The sequence below is a fragment of the Lepisosteus platostomus genome, chromosome 5, assembly GCF_059453375.1.
Source record: "Lepisosteus platostomus isolate fLepPlt1 chromosome 5, fLepPlt1.hap1, whole genome shotgun sequence".
Classification (NCBI taxonomy): Eukaryota; Metazoa; Chordata; class Actinopteri; order Semionotiformes; family Lepisosteidae; genus Lepisosteus; species Lepisosteus platostomus.
The window spans coordinates 25,420,970-25,438,824 of record NC_142615.1 but is presented as its reverse complement, the minus strand read 5'-3'; the positions used below and the strand labels follow the sequence as shown (position 1 = coordinate 25,438,824).

General features: G+C 40.8%; 1 non-coding gene across 1 annotated transcript; it reads left to right on the top strand.

Moving 5' to 3' along the window:
* Positions 1-7,635: 7,635 nt before the first annotated feature.
* On the top strand, positions 7,636-7,709 carry trnat-agu (transfer RNA threonine (anticodon AGU)). Its single transcript has one exon. It is a non-coding gene; the product is annotated as a tRNA-Thr (tRNA).
* The last annotated feature ends 10,146 nt before the right edge of the window (positions 7,710-17,855 follow it).

Sequence of the window (17,855 nt, the reverse complement as noted above, 5' to 3'; positions counted from 1 at the left end):
TTTTCAGGCAGAACTGACTTAAGTTAACCCTTTTTACATCTTATCTCTTACTTCATTCTTCCCCCCTTATAAAATATGGCATACGTCAGGACTGCCTATTTTTACACATACAATGTCAGGGCAGATCTTTCCTTTTTAGATGTACAGGCATGCATTACCATGACATTGTGTGTTCCACAGTTACAACAAGATGTTATTGATGTTTTTGTACAAGTGATAGTTACAATTATACATATAAAACAACCCTAATCCTACAAATACATAAAGTCCTACTCCAGGACCCAAACGCAGACCTCAGCCATGTGGAGATCTATCGTCAGGATCTTGGAACAGCAATACTGACCCAACTCCGATTATAATTTTTTGGCTTATAGATATGCCAACACCCGGAATGTATTGATACCATATCCCCAGAAATGCTCCTCAGGCCTAACAAGCACACTGTTGGTCTTAGGAAACATCAGACACAGAAACGGTAACAACATCCTTCTTTCTGTTCACTCAGTCTCTGGTGCCGTGGATCGGTGAAAGTGCGATACGCGGATCCAGCGATCTCATCCTGTCACTCAGATGGCACAGTCAGTAGTTGGTGGCACTTGATATGGTCCCTCCCAGCAGGATTGCAACGTCTGGCAGGGTATCTCTTCTTCACCTACACCCACTCGCCAGGTATCCGGTCGTGTCTCCCCTCTACTGGAGGTCCCCAAGCGTCCGGCACCTGTTCACGAGCCCTGTGCACTGCTTCAGTTAACAAACCTACAATACTTTAATAGAGAGTTAGTTAATTCATCAGTGCGTTAGCCAAACTTGGCCTCCAGGGAGTTTCTTTGGCTGCCCGTGATGATCTCAAATGGGCTCAGTCTCACAGTTCTGTTTGCTCCAGCCCGCAAACCGCACAGGACTGCAGGTAGAGCATCTACCCATGGTGTTCCTTCACTTGATATTTCCTTAGTTGGTCTTTCAGACTGTGGGTGATGGGGGCAATGTGACTTCTAACTTACCCCTAGTGAGGCAATTACAGCCTGGCACACCTTCCCAGTGTAGTATGCCCCTAGATCAGTATCCAAGGGGAAGGGCAGTCCGTACCACGGGATCATCTTTGTCATACACTTGGATATGTGCCAGCCCACATCCCATCATTAAACAACCCCACATTTTTACACATTTGTCCTAACCACTATTAAACATCTATTAAAGCCCTCAACCTGAATTCTCCCCTTTCCCCAATAGAGGTTTCACAGGGGTCTCAGACTCCCGCTCTCCCAGTGCCGCTCGTCTGGCATCTGCATCTGCATGGTTGTTACCTTGAGTTACTGGAATTCTTTATTTATTGTGTTATTTACACCTTACTCAAGCTGCTTCTGTCGGCAGCTGTAAAACTACAAATCAGTTCAGAGACAAGCCCAGTATTCTTAACTGGAGTCCCTGCCGTTGTGAGAGAATCCTATTTCTCCATAGCCATCCAGAATAGTGGCCTACATGCAACAAATACATACATTATATACATATACAGTAACCCTTTGTCCACACTTACATATAAAGGAATGGTTGATCCATCTGAGGAAACCCCAGTCTCAGCACCTGTAAGAGAGCTTGTTTCAAATTATTAGAGGCAGCTTTTGCTGCTGGAACCAAGGCAATCTTGTCCTTGTACTGCACTCCCCCCTTAAGCAGATCTGTTAAAAGTTGTGCTCACCCCGTAAAAACATTGCACCCTGGCCCTGTTAAAATTCCACAATGCTCGACACAAAAGGGCCTTATTATAACTGCTTAATATTAGACACTCTAAAGCTGAAGCAACTCAGACTTGTGGGTTTCCTCGTCAGGGGAAGCACTCAGAATACCATCAACATACTGAGTGATCACAGTCAGTTGAAGCCACGTGATACCCTGTTCTGGATAGTCATTCTTTGTAATGCATAATATTCCAACCCAATAGATCTGGGATAAAACCACCCATTAAAATCTGGTACTCGGTAAGTAAAACTTGCTCCCCCAATACTTCTGTGGCTTCCTGCCGTCTCCCCATATACATTACTCTATAGCACACTGTTGAACAGAGGAGTGAAACAAGCATGACAGTAGTGCTCCAGTATCCCCTAACAGAGAAACCAACACTCCATTAACAATACATTTTTATCCACTGGACTGGGACAGACTTAGGGAGGCTACAAGGGATTTACAGGATCTAATCGTTAGGTAAACAGATCTTCTCACAAGATGTTATTCTCCCCAGTCTCGATTCTAAACCTACAGCGTTTCAGCATGTCTGGTTTCGAGACATTCAAAAAAATCCAAATTGTTTCCACTATTGCAACTAATTGTATAAAAATACAAAAACTGTTTATCTAACTACTTTTACGTCCACCTGTACTGTACTTATACGTTTCAGACGCTCTTATATTTTCCAATCTCCTTACAGATGCAGCCATTCAAAGTGCGCGGTACAGACACGTACCGGAGGTAATTGGCTACGGCGTCGTGCATCGTGACGCGCGATGACGCAAAATACCGCGGTGCGTGATTGGTTGACCGACAGGGGCACTCGTGGTCCGTTGGTCTGTCATAGAAAGACTTACTGTAAACGTCTTTACTGTGCCCGTTGTAGATATTGAATTTTACCACTGAAGGGAAATCTTAGTAGCTGAGCATAAAAAGAATAGGAGCATACTGTAACGCGTGTGAAGGCCATAAACGATATTAATTTTGGAACATAAACATACAGTATATAGCTGGTCTTGGTACTTTAAAGAAAAAAATACACACCAGTATTCCATTTCTCCCTAAACATTGTAAGCTTCGAAGTCTTTAACTAACGTGATACCGGAGTCAACAAGCATACTTTTAGAATTTGATTAAAAGGGAATATAATATGGAATCGCGTATCTCAAGAATTTAATAACGGTATGATTATATCCATGTACTGCGACAGGGCTCTGTAGGGCTGTTTCGCCTGCCTGTTCATGCGAGCTGTCTTGTAGCCTACTGGTCTAGGTGCATGACTACTAACTGGCAGGTGGTGTGTTCAAATCCAGCTGGTGCTGGACTCCTCATTTTTATTTATTTATTTTTTAATCGCGTAACATAAACATATTACCGTATGCAAACTGTACTGTATACAGTATGTATATGTATATTTAATGTCTTAACTGTGCCCGTTTAAGTATTGAATATTCATATCTAAATTTACCACTGAAGGGAAATCTTAGTAGCTGAGCATAAAAAGAATAGGAGCATACTGTAACGCGTGTGAAGGCCATAAACTATATTAATTTTGGAACATAAACATACAGTATATGGCTGGTCTCGGTACTTTAAAGAAAAAAATACACACCAGTATTCCATTTCTCCCTAAACATTGTAAGCTTCGAAGTCTTTAACTAACGTGATACCGTAGTCAACAAGCATACTTTTAGAATTTGATTAAAAGGGAATATAATATGGAATCGAGTATCTCAAGAAATTTATAACGATATAATAAATTCATGTTGCAAAAGAACTGCAACGGACATAAAAACTTCCTTGCTTTTAACAGAGCGTTCCATAATTTACTACGAAATGCCAGGTGAAAGGATTTGTAAACATATTTTGTTAAAGCAAGTCAGTTTTTTCCGCAACACATAAAAGACATTTTTCCAAGAAAGTTTAGCCTTTGTCACTAATGAAACCACTAAATAAAGACATAAATATAGAAATCTTAAGATTTGTTTTATTTAATGTTGGTAGCAGGATGAACTGTCAGAGTGTATATTTTGTCGCAGAGTTGCTGCAAGATGTTAACAGTGAAAAAGGTATTTAGAAATGAGTTATTTCAAGATGAAAAAGAAAACATACACGAAACATGGTTTCATTATGACCAGAATCGGTCTTGAGATATTTTTAACTTGATTTACAGTATTTGAAAGGTATGTCTTAACACCGATACTACAGTGCTTAAGTACTGCTCACGTATATGTTTCTAGGTTTATATTATGCATTTCATACGGTCAAATTACTTTTGATCAACTAATAAGAAGCGGGAAACGGTATGTGTTTTAGTTTCGTTTTGTGCGGGGACTCTGCTTTTAACAATGTCCCCATGGATTGATTAGAGATATCAAGTACATACAAGTCATTTTTTAAATGTTGTATTTCGTCTTGAAAAAATGTTACGTGTACATCATCTATCAACAATTACACAGGTTCTGTTTCCATATTGCGGATTTTGGTTACGTAATATTATTTTCTAGATTTCACGTTGTGAATATATGATTTGGGCAAACAGAGCCGCAAAGAAGTTAATTATTGGTTGTTGTTTTTTTTTTGCAGTTTTATCTAGAACAAGCGATGCTTAAACCTTTGTCTGATTCTTGTGAAACTATCCACACGACAGTTACAGTACCTAGGAGTTGACTTCAGTGATGTCACTGATGGGATGTTTCAAAAATCCATCCTCTGTAAAACGTCTTCTCTAGTTGTCCTGCATATGTATTCGCTAATGAAGCTGTGTGTTCTGAGCCTGGATCTCTACATTTCTGTATGAACCAGCTTAGAGGGCTAAAGACAGCTTGTGTTTAAATTGAGTGTAAGGCAATTTATGCTTCTAAAGTCATGGTCAGCATTTATTTTTGTACTGTGCTGTAAACTTGTTCTGTGCCAAGTCACATTATTTTATAGCGTTTTTATAGCGTTATCAAATCCAGTGGCGCTGTGTGTTAGTTTCCTGACTCCCATGTCACATGGTCTGTGATTGAAACCTGTAAAACCGGTTTAATTCGTCACAGCCAGCACTCTTCAGGTGTGAGGGTCTTCTGCTCAGAATGAAACGCTAAAATGTTTGTGTATATTCTAATGGTAGTGGGGGCAGGGTGTGTGGGAACAGGTTTGGTTGAAATTGCATTGGAGATCTATGTTCTTCACACCTGAAACATTTTCTCTGAAAGCATTTTCTTCGCAGTTTAACCGATCTTGTTACAGAATGTTACAGTTTACTATTATTATCCATATTAATTTTAAGTGCTTAATGTAAAATCTTGTAAAAATATATTTTCATTGTTCCAATATACATTAAGTCTGACTATCATATAATAAGTTAAATACAAAACTAAAGAAAAAATAGGGTTAAATATAATTCAAAATATTTTGCTAACAATGTTAACTGTTTATGAATAATAAAATGTATTAACTAAGGACTAGGATGGCACAGTTGTTAGTATGTTTTTTGTTTTGTTTTTTTTTCATAAATACAACAGTAGTACCTGATGTCTCAGTGGCTTTCAAAATTAAATTATGCATGCAAACCTGTGAACTAGAAAGATAACTAAGATATCCATCCATTATATTCCATAATATCCATAAAATATATCGTGCTGAAATATGTGTGACACAGTGGTGGCCTGACACGGTGAGGTGCCCTGGCAGCTGTATGATGCAGTGGTGGTCGGGTATGTAGAGGTGTTGTGCGAGGCATGCTTTTTGCACGCATGCAGTAAATCCCATGATCGCTTTTGAACTTGGACAAAGTACTTCCAAAGGAGCGCTATGCGCAAAGATTTAACAAGCTCAACCCCCGCCGATGATTTGGTGTGAAGAAGCAGAACATTCAAGTTTCACAGACAGAAGCAGCACGCCAGCACAGCCAACATTAAAACGGAGGGCACACTACGATTTGCATTGACACAAAAGTGATCTGGGCAGACGTCGTTCCCTGCATAACGCAAAAAGTGGCAAAGCGCTTTTGGGTTGAGAGGACGCAAGAAGGTTTTTGTTTTGTGCCTTGATGTCAAGCTGAGAAAGTATCTTTAAACACTTTGCTTAGTTTCTCGAGAGACTGCCAAAAAGCAGTTCCCTCCCTTTCGTCTGAAGCCAGTTGAAAGGGGGTCTCGACAGAAGCACCTGGCAGTGATTGGATTCGAACCCACGCCCCCGAAGAGACTGGAGCCTTAATCCAGCGCCTTAGACCGCTCGGCCACGCTACCCGCTGTGCGTTGTCTCTTTGTCTCATTACTTGCCCGGAGGAAGCCGGGTGGGTTTTGCTCTTGTCGCCCGACTTAGTGGCGTTATGACCGTGGAACCGACTGCACCTGCTTTTTCTGAGATGCTTCCCCTCTCATGGCGAGATCTCGACTTCTTTAACACCTCTGGATAAAGATCTTCTGTGGAGCAGGTTTCAGACCTCTGCGTACAGCACCCTTGATGTCATTTTATTTTTACAGCAGCCGCATCCGGAAAGTTGTGTCTTTTACGTTTTATTTGAACAACAAAACTACATACAATACAAACAAGAGCACATATAACGTATCAAGAAAATCGTCAGGGGCACATGCTATAATACAATTACACTTTATGAAAAACGATTACACAAGGTAAATAAAGATAAGGTCCGCACAGCTTGTTCTTACATTTCGAAAGAGTCCGTAAATACCCCTTGACGTCTATTTTGAACTGTTCAAACGTAGGACTCTTCCCAGACCATTTCACTTTATACCACATTCCTAAACGAGGATGCTTCTCCTGTTTTAGAACTATTTTGGGCGGTATGGCTTATACAGCACACCCACAGTATTCTAATGGTGGACTGCAGATCTGTGGTATAGTTCAGTCGAATTCAAAGGATCCAGCAATCGTACTGGATTTGACTGGGATTCTGAAATGTCTCTTGCAAAACTATTCGGGTTTGCTTGAACCTTTGATACAAAAAGTGATCTGATCTGAAACTACCCAGCTTACAATCTCTGAGGTAGTTGTCACTAAACTCGGACGTGATGTGGCACACATGTGCCGTGTGCCTTTACTTTTGTAAAAAACTGGTATCGGGAAAAGTTTCTTAATATTTCTTTTGATTAGCATGCAAGAAAATGTGATCATTACCTATGGAATTTCCCGCCAGCGTGGAGCTTGAATTCACAACCTTGAGACTCAGTGTTCAAGAGTCACAGAAGAGGTCAGCCTGGTCTTCAGTTTGCCAACGATAAGCTCCGGCAGTGCTCCTCTGTAAAGCAGATTGTTCGGATCGGTTATGTGGGACGGCACTTCGATACTAAGATCATTTGCAGCACACGCATGGTTTCCCCCTTCACGCAAAAAACATAGACGAAGGAAGCTCTATTGTCTTGGGCTGCTGACTCCCGGATTTAAAGCGCTCTGGGTGCCAGCTTAGTCTCTAACAAGCACACTATAAAGACAGGAATTACACTTTGCGCACGTCACGCATGGAATGGCGAGGCTACTTGATCCAATATTATCTAGTCTCACCTCATATGGTGCCGATTCCTGGTTTTCATTTAAGAAAGAGCACTGCAAACACCGTAAACAGTGCAAAACGTGTGATGAAAGAAGTCTTTTCCCCCCTTTGTCTAAAGCAGAACACAGCGGAGTCATGCCGAGGGTTGTGAGATCAAGATTTCAGTGGAGCACTGTCGTCTACGTCTTTAGCTACATGAGTTGGACATCCTCTTGTACACGGAAAGCAGATTGAGATCCTCTGACATGAAAAGTGCCAGATAAAAGCCATTTCTCATCCTTTCTCTTAGTGGTGGAGCTATCGCATGTAAATGAGGAAACTTGCAAGGCGAGCAGGCTCGGTGCACACCCAATGCAGATGTCTCAGAGCAGTTGAGACGTGTCCATGTGGCTGTCAAAGGACAGCACTTTGCCGGCGCCGTGGCTTAGTTGGCTAAAGCGCCTGTCTAGTAAACAGGAGATCCTGGGTCCGATTCCCAGCGGTGCCTTTCTTCCTGTCTTACTGTACAGAATTTATCCTTACGGGCAAATCCCATGCCTTTTAATTCAGGTGAATGCAAGTGTTCGTTTCCTTTCTGGAACAACTTGTTTTGAAAGAAATCTATACAGCTTGAGAAAGATGAAACACAAATCTTGCTTATCAGTGAAGAAGAGGTGCTCCCAGCAGGCCAGCTAATACCAGCAAGTTTTTTTTCACCCTGACCCAGAGAATGGAGAAAAGCGAGGCGCCTGTGGCTCTGCAGTGTAATCAGTTCGGGAGTTCGGCGGTTAGCTGAAAGAGTGGTAAATGGAGCTCGCCCCAGCCCGTCCTTATTCTTTTAAAGAGGATAAAAAATTAACTTCGCCGCCACTACTACCAGCTTTAAAAGACTGCCATGGGCACAGAAAAAAACAAACCACAGATGACTTTTCTGGAACCGAAGCAGAGATTTCTTTACGAACCAACTGATAAAGCTCAGCCAGTGAATACTGTTAACAGAATGTGAAAGCACGATCAACTTTGTAACTGCAACCACAGGAAAAACAGCAAGAAGCAGGCTCCATTCCCCATTTAAATCTGTCGTGCGAGGCATGCTTTTTGGCACGCATGAAGTAAATCCCACGATCGCTTTTGAACTTGGACAAAGTACTTCCAAAGGAGCGCTATGCGCAAAGATTTAACAAGCTCAACCCCCGCCGATGATTTGGTGTGAAGAAGCAGAACATTCAAGTTTCACAGACAGAAGCAGCACGCCAGCACAGCCAACATTAAAACGGAGGGCACACTACGATTTGCATTGACACAAAAGTGATCTGGGCAGACGTCGTTCCCTGCATAACGCAAAAAGTGGCAAAGCGCTTTTGGGTTGAGAGGACGCAAGAAGGTTTTTGTTTTGTGCCTTGATGTCAAGCTGAGAAAGTATCTTTAAACACTTTGCTTAGTTTCTCGAGAGACTGCCAAAAAGCAATTCGCTCCCTTTCGTCTGAAGCCAGCTGAAAGGGGGTCTCGACAGAAGCACCTGGCAGCGGTGGGATTCGAACCCAAGCCCCCGAAAAGACTGGAGCCTTAATCCAGCGCCTTAGACTGCTCGGCCACGCTACCCGCTGTGCGTTGTCTCTTTGTCTCATTACTTGCCCGGAGGAAGCCGGGTGGGTTTTGCTCTTGTCGCCCGAATTAGTGGCGTTATGACCGTGGAACTGACTGCACCTGCTTTTTCTGAGATGCTTCCCCTCTCATGGCGAGATCTCGACTTCTTTAACACCTCTGGATAAAGATCTTCTGTGGAGCAGGTTTCAGACCTCTGCGTACAGCACCCTTGATGTTTTTTTATTTTTACAGTAGCCGCATCCGGAAAGTTGTGTCTTTTACGTTTTATTTGAACAACAAAACTACATACAATACAAACAAGAGCACATATAACGTATCAAGAAAATCGTCAGTTGCACATGCTATAATACAATTACACTTTATGAAAAACGATTACACAAAGGTATTCGGGTTTGCTTGAACCTTTGATAAAAAAAGTGATCTGATCTGAAACTACCCAGCTTACAATCTCTGAGGTAGTTGTCACTAAACTCGGACGTGATGTTCCACACATGTACCGTGTGCCTTTACTTTTGTAAAAAACTGGTATCGGGAAAATTAAAGTCGAAACCCAAAACAGTAACATATTTAAGAGTAAATGCCTCCTAATAGCTAGCAAACGCTCCTAGTTAGTAAAGTTGTTTGTGTCCCTGCCTGTCATGCGGGAAACCGGGGTTTGATTACCGACGGGGAGACAGCTAGTTTTTTTATGATCAGATTCCAGTCTTTAATGCTGTGTGTGAGAGTTTATGTAACTTTCCTTTTCTCACATTTTCTGACGACTATTCCGAAGGAGCGCCCTGTCAACTCCTAATACTTTTCAAAAATCTGCCTGCATGTTTGATTAGTTTTGTTTTACTTAGAAAAAGTTCAATATCGATCATAACTAAAGAAAATTATGATCAGAAACAAAAACAAAATGTTGAAGATGCAACTCGATCTTGAATCAGAGATGGGTGACATGGGCTTCTGTTCTGATATTGTTGTACGAGAAACAGGAGGAATCTCTTCTCTCCTATGGAGCATGAGCTGAATCAGGAATGAGACATGTCATATATCAACGCATGACCTACATCGTAAAACTAAAACTAAAATAAAAACTAACATTAAGTTATCAGAGACATCCATTTATATACAAACAAGAGACAGACAAAGCAATAATTCTACATGAACTTGTCCTGCACTGATCAGACTAATTGAAATGGTCTGATTCAGAGCCTGTGCAGCCTGTGCTAATACAACAACACCAGTATTGAACCCTCAGCACCATACTGACTACTGAGCACAAGTTCAGCTGCTCTCCAGCTTTGTTACGCATGTTTTTTTATTGCAAATGGAGCTGATCTCCAGACAGTACAGTGTTAGTCAGCAGCCTCTACTAGTAATACATCGCCCCTGTCCAAAATCTCTAGGTAAAAAAAACACATTTTATACATTTGTCTGTTTAAAGATATAATCTCTTTAAAAAAGACAAAGGGTTTGTGTGTCAATTGTTTCGAATTAATTTTTAACGCAAAGAAAAGTAGTTTTCTTCCAAGAAATCACACATTTGTCGCAACCTCCATACTATACTTCTCTCTTGTAGTATTAAAGCATTTTGATTTAAACTGAACAATATATTAAATGTTTCATCTATACACTTACGATTAACATAGGCAGCCTTGAACGGATTGCGGAAATCAAATATACAGATGGATTCAGAGTGTGCTTTCCAACTTTTGTGTAACATTTTCCTTTGATAGGGCGGAGTTGTTTTTAAAATCTGGATTAAATAAAAAGGAGTGACTTCAGTGTAAAACAGCTTTCCTTCATGGGGAACAACAGTTGTGTTCCATATTTCTAATTATTTTGGTTTCAAGATAGCAATTTAGTATGAAACATAAAAGCCAGCTGGATAAATCTGTTACACGTCATTTACAATGGTCTTTCAACTAATAGCCCGTGCAGGGATCAAACCCCAACTGTTGTTGTGAGTTGCATAAGGCTCTGCAACATGCAGATGAGAAACTAACCTCCGCTTCTTCATTATATACACAGTGAGCTATATTTGCGAGCCTACTGCCCCCTGCGGGCTCTGTATTTGATTGCGGTACAAGACCGGCCGTGGAGGTAAAGTGTGACGGGTGTGTACATTAAAAGGCTCATAGCGTCCCTGGGAAGGCTCAAACCACCACCCTTTTTGTTAACAACCGAGCCACAAAGACTCATGTACAGCTTAACACTCCTCGGTCTCAGTGAAAGTGATACACTGGAGTGAAAGTGAAAGTGATAAATTTCTGGAGAATCATTTGTCAGTTTCCCTACGGGACTAATAAAGTATTATCTATCTCTCTTAAAGGAAAATCGCCAACAGTGGCCGATATCTATTGGAGTTTTTTTCATTCTATACTGCAATTTCTGAAGGGTACAGGCTTGGGGAATTGGACCTTATGGTGAAGGCTGCGGGCTCAGCAGCAGCAGAACCTGATCAGTATCGGTTGACTCCGATATACTTTGACAACTTAACTTCTGGATTTAGAGACATTTACCTTAGTGTCGGTATACTAAGATGTTTTGGTATCGAGGAAGGAGGGACAAAGCAAATTGGCAGAATGTGTGCTACTTTGTTGACTACAAGTCCTCACATGCCAGAGGGTCAATATTAAAAAAAAACGTAACAGTATAATCTCTTGTACTTCAAAATTTAATAGTGTCTGTTACATTGTGTCTCACACCTCAGTCTCAGAATTGTGAGACGAGTTTGTAATCAGGAGGGAGGGCAATAGCAATTCAGCAGAAATTGCATTCACCTTTTCCCAATGCATTCTCACATGCCATTTTCTCACATGCCATGCTCAGAGGGTCATATTTTTAAAATGGTATCATAAAATGTCCTGAAGTTCAGGATTTTGACAGTCTGTTATATTGTGTCTCACACCTTGATGTCAGAAATATGAGATGATTTTAAAATCAGGAGGGAGGGCCCTAGAAATATAGCAAACATTGCATTTACCATTTGACAATGTATTCTCTCGTGCCATGTTCAGAGGGTCGTATTTAAAAAAACGGTACAGTACAATGTCCTGAAGTTCAGGATTTTGATAGTCTTTTCCATTGTCTATCACACATCTGTGTCAGAATTTTTAGACATTTTTATAACCAGGAGGTAGGTTCGATCACCCTCTGCTCATCCTCAGTTAACCATATAGTCTCATATGCCATGTTCTAAATGTCCCATTTAAAACTGCTATATTAAAATTTCTTGTAAAATGCAAGAGTTTGAGACTTTTTATGATCAGAAGGCAAGGTCGTGGAAAATATGCAGGAAGTGCCAGTGAATTTACGTTTTGCCTTTGTCTTATTTACTCGTGGTATAACATGCCAGTTTGTTTTATTGTGAGTTGTGTTTCTGAAATGTGTTTCATACAAAAATGCAATTTGGACAGTCTCTACTTACATATTCCCCTTTACTGAGGAAATGTACAATAATACATCCGGATAAGTATTTTTAAAAATGACTGTAGAGAGCCATCTACAGGCGAAAGACGACATAACATGACACCAGTAGCATTTAAGATGGAACGAAAAACACAAAGCAGCAGCTGGCGAATAAGAAGCCAACTTCAGCCTCGTTAATGCAATAGCATTAGGTGAGGTGGAAAAATATTTCTTGCTCTGAATCTTAACATTTTTATAGGAGGTGTTCTAGGACCTCTTGCCTCAGAAAAAAAACTGCCAGTACATCAGTTATTTCTACTCCATCAATAGCAGCAGTGTTATCAGTACTGAGCCCTAAATGTAGGTCCTATCATCATATAAAAAGTCGAAAGTATCGACTGCATTCAACTGATAAAATGTATCTTCTATGAGAGTTATATCTTTATCCAAAATACATCAGAAACAAATTTGCATGTTTTTTGGGGGGGATCCTGAAGACTGAGACTCAAAACTTTTTTTTCCTTCTCTCCAGGAGGAAGGATTATTCAGATGCAAACATTGTCCCAAAATCGATGTACTCTTCAATGATATTCAAATCCTCAAATTCTTCATCTGAAGGTCGATATTGAAATATGATATCGTACAAATTGTGGTTTTCTTTTTAAAGCAAATTTTATGCTTTAAATTAAATAAATTGTATTTATTATGAATGTGCCGGAATTTTTTCAGTACTTTAGAGGGTTCTGCCATTTTAGATGTTATGCTGTTCCTGTCTGATTTATCAAATGTGTCATTTAAATCTCCCGTCATTTCTATATCAGCCTGAAGGCCTTGAAGTAAAGATTGCAATTCATCCAAAAATGCAATTCATCCAAAAAAAGTTTCCCACTGGTGATACATACAAGGAAATGAATGTACATTTTCCCCCCAAATCAACAAATTTAAAATCAAATACCTCCCTCATCTGCAGGTGGAGAGAATAATGTCAGAATAAATACAGGTTTAAAAGTCAGGAGCATTGATAGTCCTATTTTAAAATGACACTAAAATTCTCACAATATATTAAAAAGCTCTGTAAAATAATAAAAAAATTAAAAAAGGTAAAAAGAAATAATACACAGTTATAAAGCTCAGGAATTATCAATGGGAACTTACAATGGGTTGATCTGATTTAAAAAATAAAATATTTGAAAAAATCCACTTACAATATGCTAAAAATGGCAAGAATACTTAAAACAGGTTTTGAAATTTAAAAAAAATAAAACAAGTTAAAAATAAATACTAAATGGGTTTAAAATTCAGGAATGTGATTGGTCAGATGCTTACAATGAGTGTTGCTGGTGTTTCGTGTGATTTACTGAAATGAAAAAATATTCAATTTAAAAAAGGCAAGAGCTCGTATGAAAAAAAAGTTCTTAAGTATCTTTGTTGTAAGAGCTGCACCAGAACTAGTGTATTCATATACATCAGAAAAGTAGCTGAACTTGACTGGTTTCTATTCAGTTATATGCATTAGGGATGAAAAGGAGACTTACATGGATTTTATTAGGTTTTAGGAATCAGAACATTTATTTTTACACATTTATGCCTATGAGGAGAAATAACTTCCTGCTTTCAGCGCTTTTATTGTTTCTGCTTGTAACCTCGAACAGAGAAACCTAGTACTGACTCACAGAAACGCCCTGGAGTTTCTGTGTTTCTGGGATTTAAGAGGGATGTACTGTATGAAGACAGTAAAGGGAGTTTTTTTTTCCCGCTGTAGAGTATGAAGGCGGTTTGATGAGTCTGGAGGGAGGAGACGCGCATTCCGCACGGGGAGCACAGAACAACGAGTTTCACCTGCAGCTCACCGAGTCCTGTCCTATATAACCGCTGAGCCTGGGACACACTGAGTCTCTAACCAGTGTTCGAGATGTAAAGGGTTAAACCCAGAAGTCGAGAGTGGAGTTTTTGTATAAGTGTAAGATTAAGGGAATAGGGTTTTGGTGGGTTTGGTGCACAGCAGAGGTTTCGGTTTAGGTTAAGTTTGCTTTTGACACATTTGTAACGGCCATGGCGGCCTGTAGAGTCGGCATGCACCGTTACTTTTGCTCACTTTTGGTGTATAAGGGTGGTGAGGGTTTGGCTCACTCGGGTGATATTTCACGGTTGGACTTTTCAAGGAAGGTGTTAGAGAAAGGATTAAGGCATTAGATGTCAAATGCTTAATCACTTTGCTGAAGGGAATTGGTTTTGACATTAGTTTCAATCGGCGAAGTTACTGGAACAATTTTGGATAAAAATAGAGTAGAAAAAAAGATGTGGGCCTGATTAGAATGTTTGAATGGCAGAAGCTGATGGATCTTTCTAATGTGGTGTGAGCCTGGTCAGTACCTGGATGGGAGACCTCCTGGGAAAAACCAAGGTTGCTGCTGGAAGAGGTGTTAGTGGGGCCAGCAGGGGGCACTCACCCTGTGGTCTGTGTGGGTCCTAATGCCCCAGTATAGTGACGGGGACACTGGACTGTAAACAGGCGCCGTCCTTCGGATGAGATGTAAAACCGAGGTCCTGACTCTCTGTGGTCATTAAAAATCCCAGGGCGTTTCTCGAAAAGAGTAGGGGTGTAACCCCGGTGTCCTGGCCAAATTTCCAATTGGCCCTCACCAATCATGGCCTCCTAATAATCCCCCCCTATGAATTGGCTACATTACTCTGCTTTCCTCCCCACTGAGAGCTGATGTGTGGTGAGCGTTCTGGCGCACTATGGCTGCCGTCGCATCATCCAGGTGGATGCTGCACATTGGTGGTGGTGGAGGGGAGTCCCCATTAACTGTAAAGCGCTTTGAGTGGAGTGTCCAGAAAAGCACTGTATAAGTGTAAGCAATTATTATTAATTAATAGGACTGTGATTGTTCGCATGTTTAATGAGATGGTGATGAAGGAAGATGTTGTGACATGGTTGTCTAAGTATTGTTTAGTGAAAGGTGAGCTTCAGAAAGTCTTGGATGATGATGGCATCTGGAACTGTGCATGGAGAGTACCTGTTTCATTGCATGAAGACAAAAAATGGTTATGGTGGATTTAAACACATTCCTTCTTTGATTGGATTAGGTGAAAATAGAGGCCTTGTGTTCTGTTTTTCAAATGAAATGTACAGAACAGAGGGTGCAGTCTAAAAGAGACATTAGATTTAGAAAATGATTTAACTCTGAGCAGAAGAGTGAGGGAAGATCATTTTCCGAGTCCTCAGGTAGGTTCTCCCATGGGTTTAGATGTCTCCAATATATGTGATCTTACTTACCAAGCTTTAGAACCAGAGACTCAAGGAAGGCAGGTGGAGATATATCCTATGGATTGTGGGGGTGGTGGAGGAGGAGACAATTAAAACAAAAGGGGGGGAGGCCTGTATAGTAGGTGTCACCTACTGAATGATTGTAGCCAGAGCTTTAAGTCTCCCCTGGTCCTACTTAAGTATGGCTCTTAATATTGTGTCCATAAATGTGAGAAGCATTCGCTCCAAGTTAAGGGCAAGGAATATACTATCTTTTGTGAGGAAGGTAAATGCTGATATTGTGTTGTTACAGGAGTGTGGGTTACCCTTTAAAAACTGCCATAAGGATATGGAAGAACTGGGGACATTGGGCCCATCAATCTGGAGTGGGTCCAAAGAAAATAAATCTGATGGTATAGCTGTTCTAATTAAAAATAAGATGGTAGAGGTACGTCAGCACCTTGTAGTGAAACCAGGGAGAGCACTGGTGGTGTATCTGGGTTTCATGAATGTCTAATTTAAACTCTTAAATATATATTGTCTGAGTTGCTCACATGACAGATATGTCCTAATTCAGGAACTGAGTATATTGATTGGGATGGGAACCAGTGGTTTTAGCTGGGGATTTTAATTCTCTTTTAGAAAGAGAAGGCAGAATGAGGGGCGAGAGACGGGTCCAATTTGATAAATCATCAATATTATTGCAAACATTATGTAAAGATTTTAAACTGAAAGATGGCTTCAAACTTCATAGTCAGGGGAGGGCAGGTTTCACATGGGACTAGTCTAATGGGACCCAAGGCTCACGCATTTTGTTTTGATACATGATTTTACTTGCACGACCGCAGGCCTAACCCCTGTTTTTTTTTCTCTGACCATTGTCTGCTGTCATGTACAATTTCTATTCCAACAGCTGTTACTGTGGGGAAGGGTGTGTGGAAGCTCGATATTTTGCTTCTGGAAGGTGAGGAAGTGACACACAGGTTCAGGGAAAGATATAAGGAATGGCAGTCTTTGTATGACCTGTTTGGCACAAGAGCACAGCGGCCTGCGCTCTGACCCCCAGCTTCTCTCCCTGTCTGTGTGTCTCATGGAGTTAGAAAGACTACAAGCTGTGCAAACTTGCAAATCTTTAACATCATTTCAAGGGTGTATGATAGATCATTCGCAAGATCAAATGGCTGTTTATTATTGTAAGAAATGTAGTTCACTACTGTTCTTTTTACTCTTTTGCTTGCATTATACAGCCGTTAAGTGCATTTAGAACCTAAGAGATATCCAACTGATTAACCTGTCTGATGAATGTTAAATGGGTTGTGACTTTTGGCAAAGTTTTTTGCAACATTATTTGTTCATGAATACCATTCATCTCTATAACAACTTTCCTGTACCCTGAACATATGTTTTAAATTGCTTGATCCCATTTGGTGCAAACTTTCCATTGTACTCGTAATGTGTTGTTTGCATTAGGAGTGTGTTAAATAAGCAGAAAAGAAGCCCGTTTCTTCTATTGCTTCTGATCTTATATAGTGGTCAGAATCTCTCATCCAAAAGCTGATGAGTGGGAGGGGGGGAAATTAGTGCATAAAAAAACATTAAAGAGCATAAGGGTTTTCATCACATGGACCTGTTTGACTGTTTAGGATTAATGTTTTGGTGCCAGATCAATTAAAGGACAACAACCAGAAACACTGGTTCTCAGACTGAACGCATTCTCCTTCAATAATCTTTTTTACCAACAGGTGAGTGGAGTTGCCATGGGCACCAGAATGGGACCCAGCTATGCCAATATCTTTGTTGGCTGGGTAGAAGAACGCTTCTTCGCTTCCTACACTGGCTATGTCCCTGACCTCTACAAGCGATGTATTGATGACTGCGTCAGTGCCGCCACATGCTCCAACGATCAGCTTAAGTGCTTCCTGCACCATTACACCAACTTCCACCTGTACCTCAAATATATAGTTAACATATCTTCAACTACTCTTCAGTTTCTGGACATCAACTTCTCCATCAACTACCACAGACTCTCCACTTCTGTTTATTACAAACCCACAGATTCACACAGATATCTTGTATAGCTCATTTCACCCCAAACATACTAAAAATCTCTCCCTTTTTCACAGTTCCTTCGGCTACAACAAATATGCAGCGACGACATCGAATTCCAGAACCAAACCCTCAAAATGAACTCCTTTTTCATCAACAGAGGATACCCCAGCAGTGTTATTGACAGGGCCCTTGCCCGAGCCAAAAACACCCCTCGGACCATCAACCCAATCAGGAACTCCCACCGTAACAACCGCATTCCTTTGGTGCTTCCCTAACACACTTCCTATCCCCAGGACTGTTAACGACAACTTTTCCATCCTACAGGATGATCCCTCTGTTGGGGCCCTCTTT